Consider the following 11,052-nt stretch of genomic DNA (forward strand, 5'->3'; position numbering starts at 1 on the left):
TCTCCTGATCACGCTCAGTTGGTGGCCTCGGAGGCCCCAATTTAGGAATGTAGACGGCAACCGGTGGTTTAGTTGGTTTGGGTGGTTTATTGAGGGGACAGTCCTTGGCCGAGTGGCCTAACGTCATACAATTGGTACATTTGGGAGGTATCGACTCATATTCAACGTCAATTTTGCATGGTGTCTCTCCTCCTTCCTCGTCAGGCGTCATAATGATAATATGTTTGGGTAGGCTTGAGCTTACCTCCAGCATCACGCATACACAAGCGAAGTCCAGTCTCGTGCATGCCCTTGTAATCGCATCCGGATATAGGGGTTTACCTATGCCGCTGGCCACTGTACTAAGGCCCTCCTCGATCCAAAATTCTACTGGCAAGTGTCTCAATTTTATCCAAACAGGGACCTGTGTATGTTTTAATTTTCGCATTGCCATCCCTTGCTCCCATTTCTGCAGTACAATTGGTTGCCCTTGAAACAACCACGGTCCACCTTCAATTGCTTCTTCCATAAATGCAACAGTCTTGAACTGGAAGAAGAAAAACCCGTTCGTTCTGGCCTTCACCTCCCGCAATCCAGGCCATACAGAAAATGCAAAAACTTTAACATGGTAAAAGTACGGTCGTTTCCCCAGAAAATCCCGATCGCAGTAGTCTTCCACTTGGTTGATCCATTGCGAATAGTTTCCATCGTAGGTCTTACAACCACTTCACCATTTTGTATTGTAGGAGGTATGTAAGACAGGGTTCTCCGAGATGAATTATTAAAAGCGTCTGCAATTTTATCATCCACGTCCACATTTGAATTTGGATTCAATGGAATGTTTCCCACAAACAAACCCGTAGGAAAGGAGCGCTTTTGTGTAGGAGTGAGGTTGTTTTTTTCCTTAGTATTGGTGATGTCATGTATTACCTCAGCAGCTGCATCATTGCCTGTGTCATCAGTTGCATCATTGCCTGTGTCATCACCTGCATCATTGCCTGTGTCATCACCTGCATCATTGCCTGTGTCATCACGTCATTATCTAAGTCAGCGCTTACGTCATCAATCTGTTGCTGCAAATTTTTCGTCGGAGAGCCTTCAGCCGTCTGTTCCTCTGGTGTACTAACAGTTCCCGCCGGCAGCCGACCGTCAGTCGTCGGAACCTGGTGCGAAATCGCCGGAATCCGCAGCTGTTCCGACGAAGAAGAGGAAACAGCATCGTTTTCCATCGCTGCACCCAATCTCACGCTTTCTCCCATTTTTTCTCCATCGGTTTCCATCCCCTTCGCCGGTAACAGGTGTCTTCTTGGCTTTAGAAGCCCAGCCGTCGCCGGCGCTGCCCATGTTCGCTTCCAATAGCTTCGCCAAATTTATTCTTCCATCTGTTTTTCAGATCTAGGAGCGCAGCCCTAGCAGATTCATCTCCATCCAAGACTTTGTTTGCAAGCCCCAAGAACTCATCAAGATGAAGGCTGCCGGTGAGTAAACTGCAGAGCGTCCACCATTAACGTCCTTTGAAGCTCCAAACCCTAATTTTGGGTTTCCTTGTATCGACACCAAGGATGCGTCTTTTGCCATTGGAATTACTCCTCCCATCCCTACGACGTTGCAGCAATCTTTGGTCGAATAGGATCCCTCTTTCATCGATTTTTCAGTGCGCGTTGGTTCGTCTTCCACAAAACCTAAGAATGGAGGTGCCCTATTTTCCGACGATTCCAGCATCAAGTCTTCTAAGTTTCCTCCTTTTTCGTTCATGATGGTTCCCCGCATCTCCAGGATGTCAGATCTACCTTTAGTTGCCGGAAATAAACCGGTTACCATCGTATTTCTTGAACCCGTCGTTTCGTCTTCACGAAACCCTAATTTTGGCGGCTGAACCCTAGCGCCGGTTTCCATGGTCAATCTTCGATCTTTTCCGACCAGAACCATTCCAGTCATCTCCATGACCCTTGATTCTTCACCTGTTGCCGAAAAAATGCTGTTCTCTATCGACTTCTCAATTCCCGACTCTTCAACTGCTTCTCGCCGGATTCACGATTTTCCGGCTTCCAGGCCGTGGCCGGAAGTCTGACCACCACCAAACGGTTCCCCATCATCGGCCGTCCCTTCCCCTACTTCGGCCGACGAGGCAGCCCCACCACCACCATCTCCATCTCGATCTCCATCCATGCATTGAATGCTAGTGTGTGTTTTTGAGTGTGTACTAGTGTGTGAGAGAGAAGAGAGAATTTTTAGAGTCCATCTCTTTTTTTTTGGCACTACTGTAACATTTTTACTCAATGAAACTTACTTTTACCAAAAAAAGAAACTTACTTTTACCGAAAAAAAAGAATTACAAGTTTGTATAAAAGGGAATCAAACTTGCTTTAACAAAATCGTGCAAAACAGCTAAATTTGAACGTTCTCAGAATTCGACGAAACTTGACCGAAACGTTGGTCTAGAGCCCAGAATTTGTGTGGTAGAATTTGCTAAATGTAAAAATAACTACAAGTTTGTATAAAAGCGAAACAAATTTTGCTTTAATAAAACCGTGCAAAATAGCTAAATTTTGAATGTTTTAAGAATTCGACGAAACTTGACCCAAATGTCGGTCTAGACCCAAGAATTTAGGTGGTAAATTTGAAACGCGTTATAATAACTTCAAGTTTGTATAAAAGGGAAACAAACTTTGCTTTAATAAAACCGCGCAAAACAGCTCAATTTTGAGTGTATTCAGAATTCGACGAAACTTGACCCAGATGTTGGTCTAGACCCAAGAATTTGTGTGGTAAATTTGAAAAGCGTTATAATAACTCCAAGTTTGTATAAAAGGGAAACAAACTTTGCTTTAATAAAACCGTGTGAATCAGCTAAATTTTGAACGTTCTCAGAATCCGACGAAACTTGACCCAAACGTTGGTCTAGGCCCAAGAATTTGTTTGTCAAATTTGCTAAGTGTAATAATAACTACAAGTTTGTATAAAAGGAAATCAAACTTGCTTTAATAAAACCGTGCAAAACAGCTAAATTTTGAACGTTCTCAGAATTCAACGAAACTTGATCCAAACGTTGGTCTAGACCCAAGCATTTGAAAAGCGTAGTAATAACTCCAAGTTTGTATAAAAGGGAAACATACTTTGTTTTAATAAAACTGTGCGAATCAGCTAAATTTTAAACTTTCTCAGAATCTGACGAAACTTGACCCAAACTTTGGTCTAGGCCCAAGAATTTGTGTGCCAAATTTGCTAAGTGTAATAATAACTACAAGTTTGTATAAAAGGGAATCAAACTTGCTTTAATAAAACCGTGGAAACAGCTAAATTTTGAACGTTTTCAGAATTCGACGAAACTTGACCCAAACGTTGGTCTAGACCCAAGAATTTGTGTTGTAGAATTTGCTAAATGTAAAAATAACTAGAAGTTTGTATAAAAGAGAAACAAACTTTTCTTTAATAAAACCGTGCAAAACAGCTAAATTTTGAATGTTTTCAGAATTCGACGGAACTTGATCGAAACGTTGGTCTAGACTTAAGAATTTGTGTGCTAATTTTGAAAAGCGTAATAATAACTCCAAGTTTGTATAAAAGGGAAACAAACTTTGCTTGCAAAACAGTTAAATTTTGAACGTTGGTCTAGACCTAAGAATTTTTGTGCCAAATTTTCTAAGGATAATAATAACTACAAGGTTGTATAAAAGAAAAAACAAACATGCTCTAACAAAACCGTGCAAAACAAACATGCTCTAACAAAACGAACTTGCTTTTATAAAACTGTGCAAAACAGCTAAAGTTTGAACGTTCGTTGGTACCCAAGAATTTGTGGGGTAAATTTGCTAAGCGTACTAATAACTACAAGTTTGTATAAAAGGGAAATGAACTTGGTTTAATAAAACCGTGCAAAACATCTAAATATTGAACGATCTAAGAAGTTGTGTGATATCATTAGATGTGACCGAACGTCTACCTGGGTTGAGTGGCTACAGCGCGGACGACTACAAAATAATTCCATTTGGACTGTTGACGAGAAGGGTGGATCGTGGGGTTGGAGAAAGCTGCTTCGTCTACGCAGCCTTATCCAACCAATGGTGGAGTGTCGTATTGGAGATGGGAGGACCTTCTATCTTTGGAAGGATCCATGGCATCACCTTGGCCCCCTGATTTATCGATTCCCACGAGGACCGAGTTAACTTGGGCTTGATGAATTTACCAAACTCAATACGGTTATTGATGAGGGCCAATGGCACTGGCCCCTTATCACGGATTTGGAATGCCTTCAAATTATTTATACATTACCCCAGATTCATGATGGAGATGATAGAATCATTTGGCGTTTTTCGGATGGCCGACCCACAACCCAAGCCCTGTACAGACTTATCTGCCCGCTTGGACCGAAAGTAGGTTGGACTTCACTACTTTCGGGTTCGCTAAAGATCCCACGACATTGTTTTATCCTATGGATGGCTATTCAGGAAAAACTACCAACAACAGACAAACCTTGGCTCACACACATTGGAGGGTGTATTCTATGTGATGAAGAAGCAACCGAGACGCATAATCACTTATTCTTCCGATGCCGATTCAGCAGAAGATGCCTTATAGCCATACGGGAAATCATTCGATTCGCATGGCCCAATCGCACATGGGCAATGGATGTGGAATGGGCAGTGAGGAAATGGAGAGGGAAGCATATCATTAATGCAGCATACCGAGCATTACTTGGGTCATTCATTTACCATTTGTGGCGAGAAAGAAATTCCAGACGGTTCCAGCAGATTGAGCACCCGCCTAATGTATTGGCTTCTCTTATTATTAACGATGTTAGGCAGAGGATATTGAGTCTAAATCTTTCTAGTAAGATTAGTACATGTGCTCTATATAGACTATGGAGTATCCCTTGGCCTGTCGAGGGAATACCCAATTAATTGTTGTACTGTACCATATTTTTCATTTATGAAATTTACCATTACCGAAAAAAAGAAACAGGTTAACTCTACGATTTTGGCTCTAATACCAAAGGTACACACTCCTATGTCGGTTAATGATTTTTAGACCGATTTCATGCTGCAATGTTTTATACAAGATCATTGCAAAACTACTTGTTCAGAGACTTAGTGTTTTACTAGAGAAGGTTATTAGTCCATGTCAGACAGCATTTATCCCGAAAAGAAGCATTGGAGACAACATTATGCTAGCTCAGGAACTATTCTCGGGCTATAATCAGATGCGCCTCCCCCACAGATGCGCGCTTAAAGTGGATATCAGGAAGGCCGATACGGTGGAGTGGGACTTCTTGCTAGCAGTTTTGCAGTTGTTCGGATTCCCACCTAAGTTCACAAGGTGGATTGAGGAGTGTGTCTCGACTACATTATTCTCGATTGGTCTAAATGGAATTCCTCATGGGTTCTTTACTAGAGCGAGAGGATTACGACAAGGAGACCCCCTATCTCCTTATCTGTTTGTTCTCGTCATGGAAGCTTTACATTTGGGATTCCTGCAACGAATTGAGCAAGACATGCAATTCACCTATCATTGGAAGTGTGAGAGCTCCAAGGTTTTTCAGTTGGGATTTGCAGACGACCTACTTCTTTTCTGCAGAGCTGACTTTGACTCCATTAGAGTCTTCAAGGAGGGATTGGACTGGTTTGCAGAGATGTCGGGCCTTCGGCTGAATGTTCAAAAAAGCCACTTAATAATCTCCCGTTCAGCTCAAGGATTGAAAGCCCAGATGTTGGAGATTTTGGGCTTTTAAGAGGGGCAACTACCAATGAGGTATCTGGATCTCCCCTTAATTTCTTCTAAATTGTCTATCTCTTACTGTCAACCTCTTATTTCGAAAATTGATGCACCCATTACTGATGGGAAGGGATTTCATTATCATATGCTGGGAAGGTACAAATCATCAAAACCGTGCTTTCGGCATTGAGTTTATACTGGGCATCTGCATTCATATTACCTAAGAAAGTTATCAATGAAATTGAGAAGAGGTTGAGGAACTTTCTATGGAAGAGTGCGAAGTCTTCTGGTTACGCCAAGGTTGCTTGGAAAGATGTGTGTCGACTAGCAGATGAGGGGGGACATGGATTCAAGCACATCTCTACCTTGAATCGCGCATTAATGAGCAAGAAATTATGTGATGTTATCCGGTGTGACAGGACATCCATCTGGGTTCAATGGCTTTACCAAGGCCGGTTACGGGATACATCAATTTGGACTGCCCGTGAGCAGGGAGGTTCTTGGGGATGGCGGAGAATGCTCAGGCTCTGACCATATCTTCGCTCTATTATGGATTACCAGATTGGAAATGGAGGTAGATTCTTTATTTGGCAAGACCCGTGGCATCACTTGGGTCCACTTATTGAGCGGTTCCCTCGTAGACCACGCCATCTTAGACTTGAAGAATCAGCAAAACTCAGTTTGGTGATTTCAGCTGGAGAATGGCAATGGCCTACCATCACGGACTTTGAATATTTGGTGATCACACATAACCTACCGCTTAATCTTGGAGGTGAGGATCGAGTGGTGTGAAGATGTGACGAAGGGCAACCTACTACTCAAGCCCTCTACCGATTATTTGATCCTCCTGAGCCGAATGTAGGATGGTCTTCACTACTTTCGGGATCCCTGAAGATCCCTCGGCATTCGTTCATCTTATGGCTCGCAATCCTTGGCAAACTACCTACCACGGACAAATCATGGCTTTCTCACCTGGGAGCGTGCATATTGTGTGATGAGAGAACTACGGAATCTCATTCACACTTTTTCTTCCGATGCAGATTTAGTCGTCAGTGTCTTCTTGAGATTCGCAGACGGACTCGCTTTCACTGGCCTAACAGGGATTGGACAACATATATAGAATGGGCGATGCGGAAATGGAGAGGTAAGCACATTATTAATAGTACTTGCCGTACACTAGCATCGTGTGTCTACCACATTTGGAGGGAGAGGAACTTGAGGAGATTTTAATACACTGAGCGGACACCAGCCACTTTGAGTATCCTAATCATCGATGATGTCAGGCAGAGGATTCTTAGCGTTGATTTAGCTTCGTCAGTCAGTACACGAGCATTGTATAGATTATGGCGTATCCCTTGGGTTGAGGGATAAATCATTTGACGACCACATGTTGTACTGTACCATTATTCTTTATTAATGAAATTTACATTTACCAAAAAAAAAAAAACAAGTACGTTTTGGTAGTATGTTACAAACTCATTGGTAACTGCTCCTGGATCTATGTGAGTGGCTCCATGATCGTCATTGATTTGTAAGATTCTCCTCACCGATCTCCTTTGAGCAATCTTACGAAAGAAAACCCGGGAACACTGGTCACCTCCCTTCATCCATTGCATTTTTGCTCGCTGTTGAAGCATAACCTGTTCAAGTTTGGCCGCTTTAGTTAGTACTAACCGGCAACAGTGTTCCAACTGTATGTATAGTTCATCCCGCCTATTTGAACTAACAAGCGATTGCGCCATCACAAGAAACCCTTTAGCTAGTTGGACATTGTGTGATAAGTCCCCCTTATTCCTCCTCTGCTCTCTAAACACCGGTTTAAGTGCTTTGAGTTTCCTTGTTACGGCATACATTGGCGTCCCTATGATATTATGCTACCAAACCTGCTTCACACTGGGGATAAATTCTGGAGATAGGGTGAGGTAGTTATCGAATCGGAACATACCTCCAAATTGCTGTTTTATATCCCCGCATAGCACCATTGGAGAATGGTCCGACGTGCGTGGAGAGAGACATATAATATGATGTCGGGAATCGCGACATCCATCTATCATTGATCATCATGCAGTCTAATAAAGATGTGTAGTCCAGTGGCAGAAGGTGGTTTGGGTATTCAGATTTTGGCAGATTATGTTCGTGCTTTTTCCATGAAGCTTTGGTGGCAATTTCAGATAAAATCATCCTTGTGGTCGGAATTCTTGCATCACCGCTACTGTAGGACCCTTCATCCTACTCATGTGTTGTATAATCGCAACTATTCTTCTGTTTGGCACCGCCTGTGTCGCATCAGGGATGTGGTGGAACCTCTCATCTTCTGGACTTTGGGCTAGGGGTCAGTATCTTTCTGGCATGATAATTGATTTGGTGAGAAGCCTCTAGCCCAGCTCATTCGTGGGGCTCCCGACACTATGGAACCGGTATGCTATTATTGGCATGAGAGAGAATGGAATGTCCCCAGAATCTTCACAATAGTCTCGCCATAGATCGCACATGTTCTTTGCCAAATTCCTATTGTAGCGGGGAAGAGGGACAATATTGTGTGCAACACGGCTAGTAAGGGGACGTTTTCCACGACATCGGCCTCGGAGGCTATTCGAGTGGCCTCTCCTCGACAGCAACTTTTTACAGATATATGGCACCGTTCCTTGTAGCTAACGGTGCGCGTCTTTCTTGTGCTGGTTTTTCCAGGACTGGATTCCAGTAGATGCACGCTGAAGGAAATGACTTTAGTTTCCCATCTAAATTTCAATGTTGCGAGGCAGAGGAGAGCATTTCACATTTATTTGTTGAAGGTGCAGTAGTTCGGGATGTGTGGCAGCACTTTGCTAACATCTTTGGGCTTCGGATTTGTGAAACGGGGGACTTGCTTCATATTCTGCCCTTTTGGCGATACTCCACTCCGTTGCACTCAGATTTGCATATCGCACTTTGGTACCATTTCTAATCCTTTGGTCTACATGGATGCAGCAGAATGCTGCAAAATATCGTGGGGTACAATTTACGGTCACGAGCATCATATTGGAGGTTCAGTGCCACCTCCACACACTATATGCAACACGGATCATAACGAGCATATAGTGGAAGGGTGACTTGAACAGGGCGTTGGCTATGGGCTTCTGCTTTAGACCGATGGTGCCTCGGGCACCCAGAGTGGTGCGTTGGAGTAGCCCCTCTCCAGCATGGTTCAAGCTAACTCGGATGGGTCCTCGCTCGGGAACCCTGGGCTAGTAGCAACGGCAGGCATTATTCAGGATGCAGTTGGACATATACGACTAGCATACTAGTTTACTTTGGGTACAACCACTAGTGTTGTCTCAGAGCTTACTACTGTCGAGCTTTTCGTCGAGTGCACGGTTTAGCCCCGATAATGGTTGAGGTGGACGCTATCGCAGTTCTCCAACTCTTACAGTCACGAGCATCTGGGATGTGGGAGGTGCAACATTTGATCATTCGCATTGTGCAGCTCCAATAGGAATTAGGATCAGACGTATGACATATTTTTCGAGAGGCTAATGGAGTGGCTGATCATCTTACGAAGGACGCCGCTTCTCGACTATTGACTCGGGTTATGTATTAGGAGAACATTACAGGAGTACTGCGAGGCATTATCTGGCTTGATAAACTGGGCACTCCCTAGTGAGCTTGTTTGATGCTTTGAGATTGATTTCTGATCGGGCATTGGGGGAGAGACTGGATGGGGGCACTACATAGCAGGTCCAACCACCGTATAGAAGGGATGGGCACGTCTATAGGTCTAATTCTTTTTATTTCCTAGGCTGAGATAGACTTTTGTTTTTTAGTATTACTTACTGATGTTCGACATAGATTACAAATTTTGACTGTAAAGGGAGTAAGTACTACTTGTTTACAGTTTTCCAATTGTACACACTAATTTTTTCTGAGATAATAAACAGGTAGGGGTCCGCCAAACCCCCCGCCTAAGCACAAGCGGCTTTTGGAAAAAAAAAAGATAAAGTAAACTGCGAATTTTTATCATGGTGTAAATGCAATCTCAAAACTTCTTTGAGGAAAATGTAATTTCGCATTTTTCAAACGGGTCTATATTGGGCTAGACTCAGATGTAAAGGCTTTACCATTATTGTCAATTTTACTCAAAATGATATCCTTAATTTCAGGGTATTTTATTTCTCTAAGTAATTCGATAACATGATTTTCAGTGAGAACATTTATTTTTCCAATAATGAAAAAGGTGAGAAATAATTATACAGGATGATTACACCGTCCTCCTCGAGGTTTTGGTGTAGTTATATGTAGATAAGGAGGAGGTTTTGGTGTAATTATATGTAGATCTTATGTGGTTTAGAAAATTTCCAATAATTTGATAAATTAAACTAATCTCTTATATTTTGGTTTTATTTTAAAAAAAGTAAATTATTTAGTATAATTATGATCAATTAAAATATTTTCACATTCAAAATGTAATACAATAAAATTACTTTATTATTTTGTATAAAACTAGACTATTTGACAAAGAATCATATTTTTTGTGTCAAATTTCCTCCAAAAATGGTTACATCATGTGTCCATTGATTTTGTAGTTATCAACTGATTTTGTTAATTCATAATTAATATGTGGTTACTTACTAATTTATTTTTTTATTAATAATTATCATTGGATGTATAGTACTATTTTAATTTATATGAATTGTGAGATTAGGTTTCTCAATCTCATTACTCGAGACTTTACTCTTTATGTGGATCATTATTATTATTTTATATTTTAATTTTGATAATATTTTATGCTATTTGTATTACTTTCGATACAAATAATTATAAATTTATTAAAAAAAGTTTCAATTTTTTGATTTCAAAATATTAAATTTATTTATTATAATTTTTGGTCACAATTTATTGAGATATTTTCAAACAAATAATAAGTCAATTTTTGAAAAATAATAAAAATGGCTCAAAATTTATCTCAATTACAAATACATAACCGTCTTTCTCAAAGATTTTGAACAATTACACGTAGTTCTTTTATTATTTGAAAAATTATATTTAGTACCCCTTATATTTGTTTTTGTCACATTTTCCTAAATTTTAGTATAATTATGAACGTAGTTCCCATGATTTGAAAAATTACATTTGATACCCAGTTACGTCTACTTTCGTCTAACAAATCCTCTATAAATATATTTTCTAACCAAACTATCCTTATAAAGGAGCCCACTCACATGCATTAGTGTGTGAAATGTGTATGTGTAAAGGTAGTTTGATTAGAAAAATATTTATTTGATTTGTATAAGTGATAAGTCAATTGAGGTGAACATGGATTTTGGTTGAATTTTGTTTAATAGTGGGATCTATTAGACGAAAAAATGAAAAACTTCAAGGAATTAG

Source organism: Sesamum indicum, linkage group LG13, assembly GCF_026168435.1.
Source record: "Sesamum indicum cultivar Baizhima isolate 11 linkage group LG13, ASM2616843v1, whole genome shotgun sequence".
Lineage (NCBI taxonomy): Eukaryota > Viridiplantae > Streptophyta > Magnoliopsida > Lamiales > Pedaliaceae > Sesamum > Sesamum indicum.